A 22,187-nucleotide genomic window follows, 5' to 3' on the forward strand; every position below is an offset into this window, starting at 1 on the left:
ACAAATAGGCGTCACACGGAACATGACCTGCGGGTTTTTGTAGGCCAGTCCCCGCCCCCTGCCGTGGCTTTACGTGGACCCTCCTCTCCCTCTCTCCTTCAGGGCCCGGACCAGTGCGCCAAGTGCCTGCACCTCAAAGACGGACCCAACTGTGTGGAGAAGTGTCCCGACGGCCTGCAGGGCACCAGCAGCTTCATCTTCAAATACGCCGAAGCCAACAACGAGTGTCACCCCTGCCATGCCAACTGCACTCAGGGGTGAGCAGGAGTGTGTGTGTGTGTGTGTGTGTGTGTGTGTGTGAGATGGTGCTTAGATTTGTGGAAAATTCCTGAGAATTTGAAACGCTTCACTGTGAGTCATCATACACCACGATCACGCCACAGATCACACACACATACACACACACACACTCACACACTCTCAGAATCCCTGCTGGACGCAGGGCCCATCAGATACACTCATCTCCAGCTGCTGTGACAGTCATACAACTTTGGGGAATTGAAGAACAATCCAGCTTAGTCCTTTACACACACACACACACACACACATTCTTATTTTATCTCAGCCTCTGTGAGGATTCCCTCTCTCTTTCTCACACATTCTCTCAGTCCGTCTCTATCTCTCGCTCGGGAGTGGATCATGATTCCGAAATCAAAGCCCCGCCCCCCTCCCGCTCCGGGGCCTTCTGACACAGCGCTCCCCCTTCATCTCGGCGGTGACAGCCATCGCCAGCGGTTACTGTCAGCCAGCTCACTGATCCCCGCCGCGCCGTGCTCTGATTACTGAGTGCCGCGGTTGCCGCGGTGACAGTCTGCGTTTGGCTGTCATGACCCTGGGCCGACACGGGGCCCGGGAGATTAGCATCGGCGCTCCGCCCGCGCGGCCAAACAGAGAGCGGCGCCTGTGGCCCCCGATGCAGCGGAGGACCGGAGCCAGCGCGGGTCTGCAGGCTTCTTCAGCTGATGGTCCACAGGAACCAGATCATCAACTCAACAAACGCCAAGCTGCTGATCCCTTCAAACCATGATCAGATCGGGTCCACGTTCCCAGCGTAACCGGCCGGGTCGTGCACCGCTGCTGCCACTCTGCGGGGCGTGGCTTAGTGAAGGACTTGTGACACCAGAGCCAGTGACCAGGGTTTATTTTCAGTAGAAAATTCATTCGCTAAAGAGACAAAGGAGAATCTGCTCATTTTTTATATATACAAAACCGAGCAATTAAACACCATAAATCTCAAAAAGATAAAAGAGCATGACGCTGATGGAGCGTGCTCGGGCGCCCCGATAGATATACATCAAATTTTTAGAAATATAACGTGAAATACCACAAACAAACATAAAAAATGAAGCATTTCTTTCAGCCGTTACATCAGCGTGGGCTGGTCTGGGTCTCCACAGCCCCGATACCTGGACTGTCCTGGACTTTCCTGGACTGTCCACCTTTGGCAGCTACCATGGAAACCCGGTCATCCTGGTTCCACTGATGTGGCTGAGTTTTGGCGTGTTGGAAACGATATTCGTACGTGTTTGTGCGTTGTTGTAAACCTGCTTCATGTTTAAGCTGGAGGAAGCTCCTCCACGTCCCGCCTGCCATGTCCTGTCAGGCCTCGTCGCGGTTTTAACGAGCGCTGAGGCGCGGCACGCCGTCGCCGACCAGACACCGCGGATCGCTGCTTTAATTGCTTTCTAATTGCCAATTTGCCGCCGCTTAAGCCTCATGTCATTGTGAAGGGTTCTGCGGAGATGGATTTAATTTTCCCATCCCGCCATTTTTTTTTTTTTTTTATTAATTTATGGTGTAATTTGAACCCTGTTGCTGTCGTCAGGACAACCACGTCTCCGCTACCGTCTCCGAACGCTCCTTCTTCTTGAACATGATGACATGTAAATTACTGGTCAGCTGAAAGTGACTCTTCTCTCCTGTTCCAGCTGCACCGGGCCCGGCATCCAGGACTGCGTGGGGATGATCGACAGGTACGGGAAATTACACAGCAACACAGCGCCTGATTGGCTGTCAGTCTGGGGGGCGTGAAAGGTCACCGGCTTGATTAGAGTCCCTCCCTCCGGAATCTCGTTACACGCGGCCAGCAGAATTCCGGCTGGGAGTCGGTGTCCCTGCACTCCACATCTTTTGATGTTTTCTGCGTTTGCTTAAGCGCCTCTTGCTCACTGGAGTCTCCGGGAGGGGAGAGAAGCGAGAGGGAAGCGAGACGCAGTAGTAATAAAACCAAGTAACTGTGCGAGGGCGAGCCGCACCGCCTGATGAACGGCCGGGACGCTTTATTCCTCCACGAGACCAAAAAATAATAATAACTCTACCAACAATCTGGCCCCGAGGGGTTCAGCAGGGGAACGAGTTCGGCGAGCGGAGAAGGAAACCGCAAGGCACTCGGCCGGGTTGGGATTAGTTGGCCTTCCTGGAAACGTCCCCGCACCCGAGATCATTAAAAAATTGGACATCATGTCCCCGCTGTGGGAACCCCACGCACGCACGCCACGAGAACACGATGATTCCGTACATGTCTTTTGGGATATTTGTACACGCAGGATGTGGAAGTAGATGGACTAATGATCAACGCGACCTGAGGTGCGCGGCACAGGTGACCACACCCACTACAAACATCATCATGCTGGCTATCAAGCCTTCTGGTGGGTGACCTGGTGAGTTAGTTGGTTCCGACGGCTCCCGTTCCCTGTCCAAGTCAGTCGGTTTTGTCAGGTACTGTGTCAGCAGGGACAAGAAGGTTCGACCTGAGGGGAGCAGATGGCCATATTACCACTTTACACTGTGGCCATAAAACGAGAAGGACCACAACATCTGAACATTCGAAACAATCAGAGGTCCTTCACCTTCATCCGCACAGTTACATTTACGGCATTTACCAGACGCCCTTATCCAGAGCGACTTACAATCAGTACTTACAGGGACAGTCCCCCCTGGAGACACTCAGGGTTGAGTGTCCTGCTCAGGGACACGATGGTAGTAAGTGGGGTTTGAACCTGGGTCTTCTGGTTCGTAGGCGAGTGTGTTACCTGCTAGACTACTACCACACAGTTCTTATCTTCAGACTCACACAGATCTTTTACATCAAACCTTTTTCTAGTAGACAATGATTTAGCACCCAGTTTCATTTTCTCCTAAAGTATTGAAATCCCGTCTGGGCAGTGAGTTATGGCAATAGCTTGTTTTGTGTTCAATAAGAGGTGAAGGACTGAGGACTTCTTCTTCTTTCCCCTTCAGAACCCCCTTGATTGCAGCCGGGGTGATCGGGGGACTTTTTGTGGTGGTCATTGTGGCACTGGGTGTTTCCATCTACATCAGACGCAAGAGCATCAAGAAGAAGAGGGCCCTGCGGCGCTTCCTGGAGACAGAGGTGAGGGAACGTGTAGACAGACATGATGCCTTCTTCATGTGCTCTTACTTCCTGCCAAACTGAAGCAGCTGATCTTGGGATCCATTTCTGGAAAGACATCATAAATCATTCGCCTGCGGCAGTCGTCGTAACTCTCCTTTTACCATCTACAGCGTTTACCAGGTTAAAACACAAGGTCATTGTGACCAAAGAACCTCACAGGGTTGCACCGGGTTTGGATTTCAGGATTAAGAATAAGCGTGTTCTACCAGGACTGTATTAACTGTTACCTTTTTCCGGAAAATGAATATAGAACCACGCTGTTTAGAACCATGCTATATACAACCACATCATGTCGAAATATGTAGTGTATATAGTGAAAAGTGAAGTGATTGTCATTGTGATACACTGCAGCACAGCACACGTGCTGTACACAGTACACAGGGGAGCAGCAGTGTGGGGACGGTACCTTCATCAAGGGCACCTCATTTGCACCTCTAGGCCACCGCTGGCCCTATATATATATATATAACCATACTGTATATAACCACACTGTGTAGAACCATGGCGTGTACAACCACATCTGTGTAGAACAACACCATGTAGTAATACACCATATATTATCACATTGTATATAACCATGGTGTATAGAACCACGTTATTTGGTAATACATTATATAGAACCACAGCATATAGAACCACTCCGTATAGAACCACACTGTGTAGAAGAACACCCTCTAGTAATAAGCCGTATAGAACTACTTTGTGTTGAACAACACCATGCAGTAATACAATATATATATAACCACATCGTATAGAACCATGGTGTATAGAACCACTCTGTATAGAACCACGCTGTGTAGAAGAACACCATCTAGTAATAAGCCGTATAGAACCACTTTGTGTTGAACAACACCATGCAGTAATACAATATATATAACCACATCGTATAGAAGCATGGTGTATAGAACCACTTTATGTAGTAATACACCATATAGAACCATGGAATATAGAACCACACTGTGTAGAACCACGTCTTGTGAAACCGTGCCGTATCATTTAAGGATTTATGGTTATAGGTGACTCTACACTGACATACTTGTGAACCTGCAGGTGGTCATGTGACTTCTCATTACCAGGAACATTATCAGCAGCATGCACACCCACACACACATACACACACCCACACTCACACACCCTCACTCCACCAGCACAATCACCACAGGAGCCATGGTGTCAGGGGAGCTTAGGCTCCTCTCTCCAAACAAAGCAGAACCAAGATGCATTTTGTAAGTGTGTGTGTGTGTGTTCTGGGAGAACTGCCCAGCGCGGTTCTATCGCTGGTATTAAAAGCGTTTACGTGATGCTGCTGCTACTCGCTGGAAACGAGCTCTAGGTGTTGAAGCAGCAGAGCGCCACGCCCAGAAGAGTTTATGGCCATAAAATGCCCACGGCCGCAGGAGAACAGAACAACGGAGTGTGACGCTGCTGCGGCTAAAGCGATAATGATGATGCGTTCTTGGCATTTCAGGGGTGGCATTGGTGGGATAAATGCTAATGTATGCACGACTGACCCCTGACCCCCACCCCCCAGTGGCGCAGAGTGTAGCCAACATTAGATCTTAATTCGAACAGAGGAACCTATAAAGAAATTTGGTGTTTCCTCCATTACCTCACAGATGAGGCACATAAAAAAACAGAAGATAAAAGTCCTGATGTTCCTTGGAGCCCTTTCACCCTGTGACATGTGACGTTATACCCGTCCTTGGAATGAAACGTCTGTGGGACATTTGACCAAAATAAACAAGAAGGATGACGCAGCCCCTGGGATGAGCATCTGTGTGTGGAGATGTTAAGGTGGGGAATTGTTATTCCAATGAGCCTGGTGTGATCTCACAAGCATCTGAACAGATTTAGGCAGCAGCGACTGGGGTTTGTTGGGTGGAAGGGACATCTGAGACCTTCACACCTTCTCTTCTCTTTATAATGTTCCTTAGACGTTACATTTTCATTCACGGCATTTACCAGACGCCCTTATCCGGAGCGACAATCAGTACAATCAGTAGTTACAGGGACAGTCCCCTCCTGGAGACATTCAGGGTTAAGTGTCTCGCTCAGGGACACGATGGTAGTAAGTGGGGTTCGAACCTGGGTCTTTCTATACTTCAATGAATACTGAGAAAAATGTTGCAAATAAACACCTCATTTCACTCATCAATTCGTTCATAAATGTGTTTATTTTCCGGTTAATTTATCTAGTGCTGAACCTCGGACATTTTAATAACCATCACAAACTGATTACCTAGAAATGAATTACCGAGATCAACAATAGACATTAGAAAACCATCAGAAGGGTTGCGTTTTTGTCACGGTTGCCAGGAAAGCAGGACGCATACGCATGACTCATGAGACAGGGACACAAGACATCACCTAACAAACGACCCGATGGGGACCAGGCACAAACAGGGCAGCTTTAAACATGCATACACAGGTGAGAACAATCTAGAATCCGGGGAACACCTGATTCTAACCTCGGATTTCCCATTCCGGACAGGAACCTGACAATTTTCCTTCACTATGCGTCCATTGGAAAACAGCAGCATTGTCTCCTTTGTTAATGTGCACGACCCTGCGACACATTGGATTTTAAATGAACAGATGAGAGCCTTTGGTTGGTTAATGACTGTGGTGAAGCTTCGCAATCTCATCTTTCCGTGTACTTGCACACGGTGAGTTGAAAAAGAAAGTTCGTTCTGACTTTTGACCTTGATGTCCATAAAAGAACTAAAGAGATCAGTGAAAAGACCACATCTGAGTTTAAAACATTGCAGGCTGACCATCTTCCAGAGTGAACGGCTGGAATCATTTTTTTGTATATTTCCTCAGCTCTACTTCTGCAAATATGTGGTGTGAAGGGTGCTGTCAGTCAGGAGGCAAATTGCAGTAAAAAGTGCAGGAAGATGAAGCCCTGTGTGAACCTGCAGCAGTGTGACATGCCGGTTGAAACCTGCCTCCTGCCATCTGTGCTTTATGTGGAGTGAGAGGCAACTTCTGCAGACGTGCTAGATGTGGAGATGTACAGACTCTGTAGCTCTATAAATAATAATTGATGTAGGGCTCCGGTTCGAGTGTATTTTACAGCCCGCTTCTCTGGAACTATCATGCTGGACATCAGGGAAGTTTCAGCACCATTAGTCTGAGGGTGAGTCTGGACAGCTCCCGTTCTGTTGCTCTGCCAGAAGCTTTCAGCACCACCACAGCCATGGACAGCTCCGCAGTGCCGCTGGAGATCCCTCTGGTTCTGCAGGAACTGCACAGATCCTCGGCAATTCCCATCACTCTGCAACGTATAGAGCCTCAGTGGTTCTGCTCTCTCTCTCTCTCCCTCGCTGCCTCTCTAGCCAGGCACCCGTGGGGTTTTATTATCGAGGGTGTGGTCACGGTGTGTGAAGACTCTCTCACTGACGTTGGATAAGTACAGGAGTGTGTGTGCACTCTTCAACCACAACATTAAAACCACATGTCTAGTATAGTGTAGCTGTCACAGTTGCATGGAAATTGAGGACTCTATCGCTCGACTTATACACACAAATGGGGATTTATTACAAACAAAGAAACAAAGCGTGCATGGTAGCACTGGACAGGACACATAAGACACGCAATGACCCGACAAAGACAAGATGCATGACTATAAATTAACCCACGTGAGGCTATGTAATAAACTAAGCGCCGCGAGCTCTTGCTGTGATGGCAGCATTTCACACTCTTGTCTTCCCTCTACAACGGGGACGGTTTCCAGCAGTCCTGAAGGTTTATGCTGTTCACTGACAATAGTGAACAAAGCAGCCATGAAGGTAAAAACATAATTCACGTTGAATCAAACCTGCTTCACTTTCTCCTCATACAACCAACACTAAATATTAGATTCCCCGAAAAGGAAAAGGGGGCATCCAGATTTTTGACTGGTAGTAGATGTAATACTTACAATATATATATATGTTGTATGTGTTAGTATTTTAGGATAAGTAGACTCTGGCACAGTCCTGAATATTTCTGGCTGTTTCTCATTGCTCTGTAAATAGACGTGATTTATTTGTATCCACGTATTCCATTTTTCAAGGCATTCAGCTACATCCTGCAGTGCTTCTGCAGTGGTTACAGCTCCACAAACTCCTTCCTTAAATAGCATGACTTGCTCCTCTGTGCTATCCAGAGATCCTGACCTCCATGATTCACACAAAGGGGTTGCTGGTGGAGAGGCGTGGGTTGTGTTCCGACTGTTTTTCTACCCGTGTGTGTGTGTGTGTGTCCCCAGTATTGTCTCTTTTACTTTATTGAGGTTTACCCCCATTCCTCTCATTGTTTCTACTCGACGGCTTGAGATTGTGGATCTAATATATAATGAAACTGTTTTATCCCGCTGCCCACTGAGTAATGTCGATTTGGAATTATGATCATATAATCGGCCCGCCCTGCGCTACGCCCACATTATGCAGAATCCAGTTCGGCGGTGGAGAGTTCGACCACCTTGTTAATCTCCTCTTATATACTGCTTTATACTGAAAAGGTTGCTGCAGACCAATTGTACCCGTAGTGGTCATCCAACCCCCACAAGACATTCCATTTGTGGACCTTTTGGCCTCCTGGTGATTGTTCTTGTTTAAGAGGGAGAGACCATGGTTAGGGGTGTAAAATGATCATGATAAGTTGTGAAGTTCGCGCTTTATATCCTAAACCCTTACAAAGGTGACGACTGTCAAAAAAATCACACAATCAGTAGTGAGTGGGAAATATTGAATATTGTACCGCTGTCCATACAGGGTCCAACACGGTGTTAAAAAGCTCGTCTCGTCTTTGTGCATCGTCTCGTGAGCTGAGCTGCGTGTATAATCTCGCAGACCTTCGCTTTCTTTCTCTATGCTGTAGTGAGGCAGGGAGGACACGGGATGGGAGTCTGGTCCTGCCTACAGGCCCCTTGATCTTTCAGGGTTTAAATTCCTCAGACGGCTACATGCATTTCCGGTGAAAAGTTTACACTCACTCATCAATGTCATGGTGCTTTTGGACTTTCCGTGACTTCTTTGACTATATGATGGGAATGTGTGGCTGTGATGCCGAGAGGAGAGAAGGTGCAGGATGGTCTTCCTTGTGGGACGTGTCCCATAAACCTTCTGAGTTACGTTTGGGGTACATCGGCTCACAGTGAAGATCAGACCAAGACTGAAAACTGAAAATAGTGAACACTGGCTAAACTGAAAAAATGAATCTGTCACACCTAATAGTTTAGCATATGAATGTTTGGTTTAAATTATTACAGAAATATTGGAAAAAAGGTAGGGTCACACACCAGCAAAAGAAGAAAGGAGCACATCTGCGCGTGTAATAGAGCTGTTTAGTTGTGATTTATTGAAGGTCTCTGCTTTATAATAATAATTCATGAACATTCACAAAGATGTTGTTAAAATTCAGTTTCTCACACCCACACACACACACACACACACACACACACACACAGGTGTTTGAGAGGGTTATTGATCATACTCTGCACTTGTTCTCGCTCAGCTGGTGGAGCCGCTCACCCCCAGTGGCACCGCCCCCAACCAGGCCCAGCTACGCATCCTCAAGGAGACCGAGCTGAAGAGGGTCAAGATCCTGGGCTCTGGGGCCTTTGGAACAGTCTATAAGGTTGGGTGTGTCCATGCATGTGTGTGTGTGAGAGAGAGAGAGTTAAATCATTTTAATACAGTTTTAAAGGAATAAATCCTGCTGTCCAGCATCTGTCAGAACAAAATGTCATAAAAAATCCAGCTCATCCCAGACAGGTTGATGTGCAGATGCAGATTGATATCAGGGGCAGTGGTGGCCTAGCTGGTAAGGAATCAGACTTGTGAGCAGAAGGTTGCGGGTTCGAATCCCAAACCGCCAAGGTGCCACTGACGTCCCCTTGACAGATTTCACTGCGTCACTGTTTTATTTTTGAAAACTTATTGCAATTCATGCTATTTTCTTGTGAGTTTTCTTATATTGTGAGCTGTTCGGATCAGAGTACAAAGAATGAAATGAAACAATTATGCTGAAACTTAAAGGTGAATTGAACTCCTTCTTGTAACTTGTTATGCAGAATTGAACTATTCATGTTATACAGAATACATTTTTAATGCAGTAAATATTATAATATAATGTATGTTAAAAGTCTGGTTTTCACCTTTTCTTTTAGGGCATCTGGGTCCCAGAAGGAGAGACGGTGAAGATCCCAGTGGCCATAAAGATCTTGAACGAGACCACGGGGCCTAAAGTTAACGTGGAGCTTATGGATGTGAGTTGGGGTGCGGTGCAAGTCATTCTGTGGTGTGTGTGTGTGTGTGTGTGTGTGTGTGTCGGACAGAAAGAAATGGAAATTCACACATTTTCCTTCCTGAATTTCTTCACATCTGAATCACACAACATCTGCCCTTTCACAGCATTTCACAAACTCCCCACTACAGCTCCTGCAGAAAGGTTGCACATCTCAGAAGCCATTATAACGCAGGTCAAACACACCCCGTTAAACACCATCTATAAATCTCCATAAAAGGAGCCGCTTTAAGGGAGGACCCCGCCCCCCACCATCGGACCTGCCCCTAAGCGAGGGACGCTGGGACGACCTTCACTTGCCTTTGAGGCGGCCGGCTCTCGGTTAAAGGCAGACGGGCGTGGGAAACTGGCATAATTGAAACGGCCCCCCGGTCCGTCCCCGTCTCCACTCTCGGCAGGAAACGGCATTCAAAACGCCAGCCTGACTCCCGCTGCGGCCTGCCGGCGTCTCGCTAATCACATGACGTGGGATGGTGGGGTATTAATGTCTAGGTGGCTTTCCAGTGTCCTCACAAGGTGGAGGTGTTTTGCTGGTCTCTTCTAGGGAAGTAGATTTACCTAAAAAATATATAAAAGGTTCATTTTTGGGGCACCACAACAGTACTGAGAGAAGGATAAAGAAAGGCCCAGGAATTCTCAGAATTAGCCCGTATAAAATTAAAACGCAGGACTCAAGAAAAGTTATATTTATCAGTTTACCAACTGAGCATTAGGTCATGCTGCGCCGCAGAAGAACGCAACGTTTGTTCGTTATAATAATTAGTATGCCCTGGATAAGTTTTTCTATTTCGTAATGGAGATATTACACCAGGTCCTTTTCAAATAGAGAGGCAGAAGGTGTGTGTTTCTGATATTGTAGTCATGTCGCCGTCTCTGACCTCTGGTGACCCCAGTCCAGCCGGCCATTCACTAAACAGTCTTTTTATGCAAGCTATATCTGTTACGAGTTTTTAACGTTTCTTCTAAAGAAACCTTTTATCCATAAACAGAGCAACTTCTTCTTTATTTTCCTCTGGCCCAGGTGTCACCAGGACATTTACTATTGATTTCGGTGGCTTTGGGATTTTGGTACCCATGAGGTTACGTGTCCATGTTTGGATTGTGAGCAAAAATGCCAATGTCCCCAGGAGATTAAAACACACACACACACATACACATACACACTCACTCACTCACACTCCCTGTGGTTGTGGGTCTATCAGAGTGTGGAGTGCAGATCTGGGGAGGAATGAGTTTGAGAGACGGCCCGGGGTCAGACAGAGTAATGGAGGTCAGTTGAGCTGAGGGAGATGAGTGAAACACACACACACACACACACACATTCTGTTTCTCTCACAACTTGTGCCACATTTTCTTTCGCATGACAGACACACATGGTCTCTCTCTCTCTCTCTCGCACCCTCATCATGTTTTTCCAGGGATTTGAAATCGCAGCCACTTCTCAGCCTTTCATTTACTGCTAACAAGGCAGCTTCACACTGCACTTCACTGCAGACACTGCAGACACTGGAGGGGTGTGTGTGTGTGTGTGTGTGTGTGTGTGTGTGTGCTGACCTCGGGCAGTTTCATATTCACAGGGTGGTAGTAGCCTAGAGGGTAACACACTCGCCTATGAACCAGAAGACCCGGGTTCGAATCCCACTTACTACCATTGTGTCCCTGAGCAAGACACTTAACCCTAAATTGCTCCAGGGAGACTGACCCTGTAATACTGATTGGAAGTCGCTCTGGATAAGGGCGTCTGATAAAAAAAAATGCTGTAAATATTTAATAAACGTGCACGTACGTGGAAGTTCAGGAGAACCCTCGGTAACCCTGCGTCCCCCGTCCTCCAGGAGGCGCTCATCATGGCCAGCATGGAACACCCTCACCTGGTGCGTCTGCTGGGCGTCTGCCTGAGTCCCACCATCCAGCTGGTCACCCAGCTCATGCCCCACGGCTGCCTGCTGGACTACGTCCACGAGCACAAGGACAACATCGGCTCGCAGCTGCTGCTCAACTGGTGTGTCCAGATCGCCAAGGTGAGCGTCGCGCGCGTGTGTGTGTGTGTGTGTGAAGCCAGTTTGAGTGAAATTCCCAGGTAGGCGGTCACCTCTGTTGGAATTCTCACCCGGAGTTCCTACAGAAGACATCAGGGCCTCAAATCATGTGCAAGGAGACCGTCCTGAGTGTCCACACACACACACACCCACCCACAGATGGCCTTGATTGAAACATGAGGAAGTAATGCCTCCCACCTCCTGAAGGAAAGGTCAACCCTGCTGTACCCTCCTCGTCCTCGTCCTCCTCCTCCTTTCCTCGGTGAAGGGATGTATAAAATGCAGGTTATGTTGCAGCAGTATATAAAGGTATTCAGGTTGGTTCGCCCCCTCGTCTGCTTTTGAAGGACCGGGTTCTAAATCTTGGATGAGACACCATCATCAAGTGGTGATGAGATTTAAACACTGGAACTTGGTACGAGGAACCCGTTTAAGTTTGTCACTGCTGTCTGTGGGACCATCGCTTCCACGTTCGCTCACAGCCCCGCTGAATCATATCAATCTGACTGGCGCTGGCCACGCCCACTCCTTACCGCATCCACTTCCTGTTCAAATCTGCTCATCAGCACGTGAATGTGTTTTCATAGAGCGTATGCTGCTTTCCTGGGGCTCCCCTTTCACGTCGCCCCACCTGGCGAGGTGAACACCTTGTCCACCCTGTCACATGACCCGTCTGCGCTGAATTGATAGGCCGAGAGCCGGCGACGGGCAGGGGTTCTTCATCACCCGCAGTTTTTGGGTACAGAGTTAATGGCGCCGATTAATCAAGGCCGCTCCCCCGGCGCCAGCCCCGCCCTAACTGCCCATGTGCGGCTTCCCTGTAGACGCGCGCCCGCTGTCACCACTTGTCCTACAGCGCTGGCACGTCACGAGGTACCTCTTCTTCGTCCAGGGTTCCTCCCGCTGGAAAGCGGATATTTTTATCTCCGGTAGAACTGAGCATGTGCAGAAGAACGACCCGTGATGCTGATCCATTATTGGCTGCATTATTAATAGAATAATTAGGTTTTGGGATTCGTCTTAATGAGAAGATTCGTCGGTGAAGGAAGGACTGTCCCTCGCACCCCTCCACCCTCCCGCCGTTCCAAGGCCTCTTCGTTAAAGCGTATTGATGTTCTCCGTGTGGAACCGAGTGTGGAACCGAGGGTCTAACGAGGACGCGGCGCCGGGTGATACTGGTCACCGACGCTTCGGACCACTCGTGCCAGTGGGGGCGCTGCCTGCTGACGTCTCCGCCCTGACTCAGCAGAACGGGGGTAATTGTGCTTCTCCAATTTGGTCCGTGATCCCTGCCTCTCGGCCCGGGGACCCCTGGGGACCGCGCTCAGTGGTGAATGTCCAATCTGTGGCGACTTACTGTGTCATTTAGCCCCACAAACGGGCTTCTCCCCCTGCTGAGCCAACACTGCACCCGGCGCTCATTAGCAGGGCCTGAAGGCTTGCTTACCTCCTCGGCGTCCTCCTCCTCCTCGTCTTCATCCCTGTGCTGCATCCCAATGAGACTTTTAATGTTCCACTTCACTTTTTGCCCTTCTTGCTCCAGGTAGGGAGATGGTGGTGAGATGGTGTTTTCTATAGAAAAAATGCTTCAAATCTGACCCGTAAACTGCGCGCCACTGCTGTCCGTAACTTAACTAGCGTAACTAGTGTCCACATTGCCACCCGTAACTAACCGTGTAAAACCAAGCAACCCACAATATGACGAATGCAGGACAGAACAAAGACAACAAAGAGCAATAAATGGCAAATCATACTTTACTGGTGGGTGAATGTGGTGAAGTTCCACAATGCCTTGCTTTGACATGTTAAACGTATGCATAGGATTTACTTTCTGCCCACATTTTGTATTTAATGCTAAAAGAGAAAATGGCCTGGCTGGTTAATATTTTCCAACCATAATTCTCTAATTTAATCAACCTGGAGCACGGTGAAATGTGCCCTTAAATGTCATTTCCATTCAGCTGAAATTAACAAGGCAGGTTAGAAGCAGCATTAAACGGCTGCTAAATGAATGAATGAATGAATGAATGAATGAATGCATGAATGCATGTTCTGCATGGTTCTCTATAAGCTGGAGTTGCATTTAAAACTGAAACGACTGTACGTTATTAAAGGTGATAAATTGCCTTAGAAATTCATAAACAATGTCAACCGTGAAACAGAAATCGGAGCCTGAACTGCATATAGCGGCTAATAAAAACGGCGAATCCTACAAAGATGAAAATGCCGTAAAAAAAAGTTTCCCTGCCGCCTGGAACCCCTCACCACCACCCTGCTGAGTTCACGGAAACAAGTCCCAACGTGAGGAGTTTGCACGAAGAGGCGAGGGGTTATGCAAATGAGGCCCGGAACCCTCCAATTAGCCACGCGGCTCAGGATGGCTAATGGAGGCGCAGGGTCGGGATTTCAGCTGCAGATTTAGGGGGGATTGGGGAGTCTGATTGGATTGGTCACCTCGTGGTGGTCCTTCCTGGAAAAGTGCTGAGGCATCATGTACACAGATTAGGGTGAAGCGAGGTCCAATTCAAACAGCCCCAGATTCCCTGCGAGCCGCTGGGACTCCGGCGTGATTAATGATTTAGTTCTGTTTGTATTGGAGGGTTTCTGCGAGGCGGCACGTTCTTACTTCACAGCTCATCCCGGGCACCGGCGTGGCCTGCCGGAGTCGCTCTCCTTCTCTGTATTTCTGATGAAGGGGGGTAACGTTGGGACGAGCGCTTTCAGCCAAGAAGGTCTAATTGCAGAGTACTGGCACGTGGAGTTGGAAGGAACTGCAGGGTTGAAACATGGAGACCAAGGACACAGGACCTCACACGTTCTCACTTCGTCTTCACACCGTGCTCTCGAGCTTTTTTAGTTTTATTAGTCATGGTCGTGTCCAGATTCATTTTAGTCTCGGTTGACTAAACGTCTGAGCATTTATCCATGTTCATCCATGAATATTTTAGTTTCGTTTTTTAGTCAATGAAAATTGTATTTTATTCTTTTTTATTAATGCAATTCTATTTAACCCAGTCAGTATAATACAAGAACCGAGTAGAACAGACAAAACAACATTTTCTTTTAGTCAAACCCACAAGGTTGTCTTATTATTATATTATTTCTCCCTGTGCTTTTCCACACATTGTAAATTTTATCGCCATCTTATAACCCGTCACTGTATATCTATAACCCACCATCTAAACAATGCCACAAATGCATATTGAGGAAGTTATAGTTTCCTTATAGTCTCATCGTGTCTTCGTCACATCGAAAAGGTTTGTTGACAAAGACATTTCGTCATTAATTCCGTTAATGGAAACAACACTATCATCACATCATCATTACAGTTCATGCGTCCAGTGCTTCAGAACAAGAAACTACTCCTGTACTACTGGAACCATTTGGCCCAGTAAAATCCCCTTCGGTTGGTCAGAGGTCGAGGTCAACCACGTCTTTTTCAGTTCAGAAGGTTTTGCATTTCTATGAGTTCCCACCAGGCCTTTAACATATTTAGCCACAAACCCTGGGGGCGGCTTACAGGCCAATCAAACATCTTCCTCCAACCCGGAGCTTCCTGACTCTTCTAGATGTCCTCAGTTGAACTGCCGCTCCTGAGGGCCTATTTTCGATTTCAGAATACAACAAGGAGACTTATTGACATTTACTCATGTAAATTGTGCCAAGGTAACATTTTATTGCCTGAGCGGTGACATTTGAGAGGATTCCATGCGAGAAGGTGAGAGGAGACGGCTGAGAATGGATGGTGTCCCACCTCAGACACTGCAGGGATTTCGACACGTGGGTCAACATCCTGGTCATTTTTAATAACGGGAACCTCAACAAATGTCAGCCTCAGTAACGAGGAGGTTGGTACTAATCAGGTCTTAAAACCTAATCTCCAGAAATGCACCTTTAAGTGTGTGTGTGTTTGTGTGTGTGTGTGTGTGTGTGTGATCAGAAAATCGTTCGTTTTCTTTGAACAATGGAGGAGGTGACAGCATCTTCCATCGTTCAGTAATAAAGATTTTTTTCATGTTGCGTCCTGACATCAGATACAGAAGCAGGTCTAGATTTCTACAGCTTCAGCACCACCATATTTCTACATGATCTGTTCTTCTGCCTGAGCGCTGAGGGAACCCAACTCCCGTCTCTCTACTGACATGTGTGACGTGGGTCCGGTTCCATAAACACACGCACAGTAATTGGAATAACACCACTGGCCCAGGCCTTCAGGGGAGAGGAGTTGTGGGAAGACCGTTGTGCTGAAGGCCGTCACCAGGGGTCTGGAGGTGGCACTTGAGATGAATGAGATGGTTTTTTTTTTTTTTTGGGAAATCTGTAAATAGGATTTGTAACGTATGGAGACACTTGGGGATGCATTTGGGATTCTGGTCCCATGCCGTGGCTGGGGAAGCTCCTGGTTCTGTGTCACCACGCGCCGAGCCCCTCTGCCCTTTCTGCTTTGGCGCCCACTCCTTTCTTATTTTCTCCGGAGCCAGTGTGGGAGCGGGTAAACACACCTCCCCTACGTGTGCGGTTTTCATTTTAATTAGCCCCGGGTCGTTGTGCGAAACACCATCTTTGTTATTTCCCCTGCCAGAGGTGGAGAAAGTGTTGTAATAGGCCGCACTGGGAGCCTCTGCCTCTCCTACTCCGGAGAAACTTTAACCTCGATTATAACGCACTCCCGGCAAAAAGCGCAGCAGGCCCCGGCCCCGCCCCGCCGCTCGCGCCCGAGCCCGCGTTCGCAGGCAGGAGTCGGCCGAGACCGGGGGAAAGGTCAGAGGGCAAGGATCCGCGGTCAAGCGCCGAGCCTGGTCAGCGCTCGTTGCCATGGAAGCCGCCCTCCAGAGGACGAGAGAACGTCCAGCTTTTTGTGTGAATTTTGCTTTAAAAACAGATCAATGCGCTTTGATTGTGAGCGCGCGCGTTGCAACTTTAATGCACCGCGCTGCCGCTCTGCTCATGTGACGGGACGGCTGCCAGGTGGACTAAATACTGAAATAATTGTGGCACCTTTGATGTTTTCAATTGAAAGGTGAAAAGAAAAGCAAAAAAAAAAAACGCTTGTTTGAAATGACTTTTGACATTTATCGAACACACACACACACACACACACACACACACATTCTCATTGCTGCTGTAAGAGAGTAAATTTGCACTCTGGGGATGTAAAGTCTGCTGCTTGCCTGCATGTACAGTGGTAATAATTACATGAACACACACTGCTGCGTACCGGGATGCCAACGCTGCCTGTGTTTTTGTGCCGTTATCGGTGAATTATTGACACCATCGGTGATTTATCGGCTTTCCGTTGTTTTCTTTGTTCTGTTGAATCATTTGTGCTGAAACGGCAGTAACCGCGGCGGCTATGTTACATTAATATCTGCGCAGAGTACTGGAGACACTAGAAGAATATTTTATTAACATCCTCTGTCCACATTATGGTGAATTTCTTTTATGTCCCAAGGACACAAAGGTTCCAAGCACACAAATTAAATTAATCGCTGGATTATTATCGTGAGGCATTTCTGTATTCAATGTCATGTAACGTTTACCAGACAATTGGTAGTGACAGGGACAGACCCCCTGGAGACGTCAGGATTAGGTGCACCTGGGACATCTGGAGGGCGCTTTTGTAAGGCGCTGTGGCTCCGCCCATTTTTGTGGACCATACAACGTATGTGTAGTGTCGGGTTTGTTTAAGTTCCCCCTTTCTCCCCTGTTTTCGGCCCTCGTGCCGTGTTCCTTTATGGTTAATAAATCATCTTTTCCCAGAATGTCCCGTCTCTGCGCTTCCTTCCCTCGTCAGCTCACCGACGTGACAAGTGGGGTTCGAACCTGCGACTGTGGTTTTCTGCCGAGTGTTTTACCTGCTTGGCTACTATCTACAGATCTGAAATTGTCTTGTTGTCTGTAAATGTTGTTATTCCGGGGAGCAATGAAGAAAAGTTCATCTGCATATATTACTGGTCTGATTTAAATGTTTACATTTATCCAGAGTTACAGGGACAGTCCCCCCCCAGAGACACTCAGGGTTAAGTGTCCTGCTCAGGGACACGGTGGTAGTAAGTGGGGTTTGATCCTGGGTCTTCTGGTTCGTAGGCGAGTGTGTTACTCCACTAGGCCACTAACAGCCTACTTACTGTACGCTACCATCCTTACAATGAGTAGTTACAGGGACAGTCCCCCCCAGAGACACTCAGGGTTAAGTGTCCTATTCAGGGACACGATGGTAGTAAGTGGGGTTTGATCCTGGGTCTTCTGGTTCGTAGGCGAGTGTGTTACTCCACTAGGCCACTAACAGCCTACTTACTGTACGCTACCATCCTTACAATGAGTAGTTACAGGGACAGTCCCCCCCAGAGACACTCAGGGTTAAGTGTCCTGCTCAGGGACACGATGGTAGTAAGTGGGGTTTGATCCTGGGTCTTCTGGTTCGTAGGCGAGTGTGTTACTCCACTAGGCCACTAACAGCCTACTTACACTACGCTACCATCCTTACAATGAGTAGTTACAGGGACAGTCCCCCCCTGGAGACACTCAGGGTTAAGTGTCCTATTCAGGGACACGATGGTAGTAAGTGGGTCTTCTGGTTCACAGGCGAGTGTGTTACCCGCTAGGCTACTACCAGCCATGATTTCAGGCTCGGCGTGATCCGGCTTGTGGGCGTGAGGCCAGGGCGCCGCTCCTCTCGGTTACCGTGCTACTGAAATGTAGCCGCGGTGTCACAATCCTGTCGATACCACGGCGGTTGGGTGATTCTGGGCCCATTACATTTGAGGCCATTGTGTTTATTGCCATCAGAAGCGAATTAATGTGCGGCCGCGCTCATTTCCCATTTCTCAGAGCCGCTGCATTCACTGCTTCATCACTAGTGGATCAAGTGTATTAATGGGCTATATGCGCCATTGATTCCTAATTCTTTTTACGCAGATGCCGAAGATAAATATTACGCCGCACAGGCCTCTTCTGGGTTTATTGTAATCAACATCTTGCTATTGATCGCCTGCCCGGGCCGCAGAAGTAATCTATTTTAAATACACTTCGGGCGCTGCTCTCTGGCTGGCCAGGCACATTCTACTGAAATTGTGTTGGCAGAGCTCCACGGCAGGACCACCTTGCCTCCGGTTTTTAATCAGAACTATCTAAATCATGTTCTGTGTCATGTCCGATTCATTATGATATGATTACAGCAAATAATTTTCTTTTTCGAACACGTGCGGCCTGTACGTTGCAGCCAAACGGCATCACAGCTTGTTTAATTGGGCCACATTCACACTGTTTCTGTGACCCCGCCCAGTCTCACCTGCACACTCCGCCCGCTTCTTCCTCATCTACCTTACATACATTCCCAGCGCTTATCCAGACCGCCTTACAGTCAGCAGTGACGGGGACAGTCCCCCGGGAGACAGTCAGGGTTAAGGGTCCTGCCGAGGGAAACGATGGTGGTAAGTGGGGTTTGAACCTGGGACTTTGTGGCTTTACTCACCAGGCCCCCTCTCCTGCTGTTCATTTGGCCCTATTTACGTGGAACATGAAGGTCGCCCTCACCTTGCCTTACTTTAACTCGAATTGCCTGTTTCCTCTCGTCATTTGCTTGTTACCTGTAATAATTCTGCTGCTGGGGCTGGATACGCTGTGTGTTCGGCCATTTTGCAAGATTTAATGGTAGAGCAGTGGTTTAAATATAGTTTTTATCTCTACAGATCCTGGTGCCATTATTAATTATGTAATAAATTAACGACCTGAGGGATAATCTGCATTTCAGCAGCGTCTCTCGATCCCAGCCTGTGTGTGTGTGTGTGTGTTGAATGGCATTTTAAAAGCAGCCGAATGATTGATGAATCCAGCGAATATCCTCTGCCAGACGTCTGTACTATTGATTTATCCACAGTAGAACGAATCGGGACAAAATACTTTTTAACACAATGTGCTTGACTCAGCTTTTGTCTGCATGCATGATATGTACACACATATATCTCCGAGGCTGGTGCATAAGTATTTGCTGCCGGGCAATGATTCTCTGCTCCCTGGCAGGATGGATGGCTTGTAGGGGGAATTCACCAGGCATGACGGGAAGTGCATTAAAAAAAGGGGGCTCTGCCTTCCAATACTGGACATTTATTGATTAGACTCTAACCTGGCAACAATGTGGTTAACATCGCTAATGTTGCCCATGCCGGTGCTGGCTCGTGCCTCCGATGCCTTCTCTAGATCATTGAGCAACAAATGAGAGCTGGAAATACGTGTCAATTTTTGCACAATTCTCCCTGCCATGTCATTTGTGTCTTTGTTCACCGACGTACGTAATTAGCTTTAACGTGCTGGTGGGACATCAATTTTCTCACTGCCTAATTGTCTTGAAAATTTACAAAATTGCACAGCACAACTCTAATAAAAGTTCGATATTTTGATGCTCATTGACTCCCCAGGCTACCTGTTTTACAGTCGGATGAGCATCTTCAATTGCTTTCTTCTTATGAGACGAGCGTACAGCAACACAAACCTTTTTGTATCTTGAGACAAAGAAGCACATCATTAAGTTTGAGAAGAAATGTCTGAAAACACGTCCACTCTCACCTCACCTCTCTCTCCCTGCACTCGGGTAATTGCATTTTAATCCGCGATTAACATAAAGCCATAAATCATAGCAGAGGCCCCGAGAAGAGGGTAAGATTGGGTGACCATGGTGAGGAGGGTGTGAGCAGACATGCCAGGGACCTCCGTTCCGAACACGTCCACATACTGATTAGGTGTCACTGAGATTTACAGACGTCCAGGAGAAAGGCGACAGGCCAAGAACTGGTCCTTGATGCACCCTCGCACACGGTGTAGCGTTCTTCTCACCTCTACTACTCTACTGCAGCACCTACACAGATTATAACAAATAAAACTAAAAATAAAATAAAATAAAAACATTATTTTCCGGTTCAAATTCAGCGTAAAGTTGAATATCTACATAAATACAAAATTCCTTCAAATTGTCCTGCACTGCAATGACAATCACTTCACTTTCATTCCTCTGTGACAGGGCATGATGTACTTGGAGGAACGCAGACTGGTTCACAGGGACCTGGCGGCGCGTAATGTTCTGGTCAAATCTCCAAACCACATCAAGATCACCGACTTTGGGCTGGCACGCCTGCTGGACGTAAACGAGAAGGAGTACAACGCGGACGGCGGGAAGGTCAGAACCTCTGCTCTTAAACGTTGTGTAGCTCGAATCACGAACCGCCAAGGTGCCACTGACGTACCCACAACACTGCTCACTAAGGGTTAAATACAGAGGACACATTTCACCGTGTCACCATGTGCTGTGCTTCACTTTCACATATTTGTGCAAAGTGTGGTTTTATATGTTCTGGATTTCATTTGTTCTGTGAAAGGTAATTTAGTAAAATTTTATGAATTAAGGTGCTTGGACAATGTGAACATCACATGCATCCCAATCCACAGAAATATTCCTCAAATTAAATGATTAATTAATCAAAATTAATCATACATGCATTAAGAATAAATGAATAGTTTAATGTGGCATACCCTTACTCACGACCAGACAGTTATAAAAAATCACAATTATAAATACCTCTCATATTGTTTCATATTCATTTTAAATCATTTGACGTTTGGAAGATCAACCAAGGCCATGAGGAATAATGGGTATCTTGCACAATTTTGGTTTCATGGCACAAGGGAACGTTGTACGAAGGTCAGGCTCCATTAAAAAATGGCTGCAGATACAGATCTGATCAGTAAATTTTCACATCATGTCAAATTTTACAATATGGAATATCAATAATTCATGCTGTAGATGTAGTACTTTCAGGTTCTCCTTGTATTTGTGTAGGATTTCCTCTTAGGTTCCTTGGAGTTTATGAGCATTAACCTTTTTGAATCTAACATTACTCATTTTAAGTTCCCGCTCGATCCAGAATCACCACATGAAATGACAACAGATAGATTTGGGAACAGAGCTGCCTTAAATGGGCATAAACGGGCCAACATTGCTCGAGTGCTGATGATGATGATGATGACGACTGCCTGGTTGCCATGGTGTAAGATGTTGGGCATGAAGTTAGCAGCTGGACAAAACAAATCCAGAGAAAAGAGAACTTGAGTGCAGGCCAGCGCTGAGCCATTGATCCAGATCCACCTTCCAGTCTGAGTCTCATGTTTGTCCCACCTGTTCAAACAATTCTGACACAGTGTGGGGACAAATATTGAGTCATTTGAAATTCACATGTTTTAATGAGTGTTGTTATTTGCAGAGCGATGTATGTGTGATCATGTGATTATCCCCCACAGTCCAGGCACTGAAATAAATATGTCCCTGTAGAATTAAGTATTTTTGTTTTATGAAAGCGCATATTATGCATTCAGAGAGCACATTATGTTTTGTTCAGTGAGTGAAGAACATCCCACCCAAACATGACCCAAACCAAAGCACGTTCACAGCA

The 22,187-nt window shown here is 47.3% G+C and overlaps 1 pseudogene; it reads left to right on the forward strand.

Moving 5' to 3' along the window:
• Positions 1–22,187, forward strand: part of LOC114783574 (receptor tyrosine-protein kinase erbB-4-like) — a 45,883-nt pseudogene that overhangs the window by 14,564 nt on the left and 9,132 nt on the right.

Source organism: Denticeps clupeoides, unplaced genomic scaffold (genome assembly GCF_900700375.1).
Source record: "Denticeps clupeoides unplaced genomic scaffold, fDenClu1.1, whole genome shotgun sequence".
NCBI lineage: Eukaryota > Metazoa > Chordata > Actinopteri > Clupeiformes > Denticipitidae > Denticeps > Denticeps clupeoides.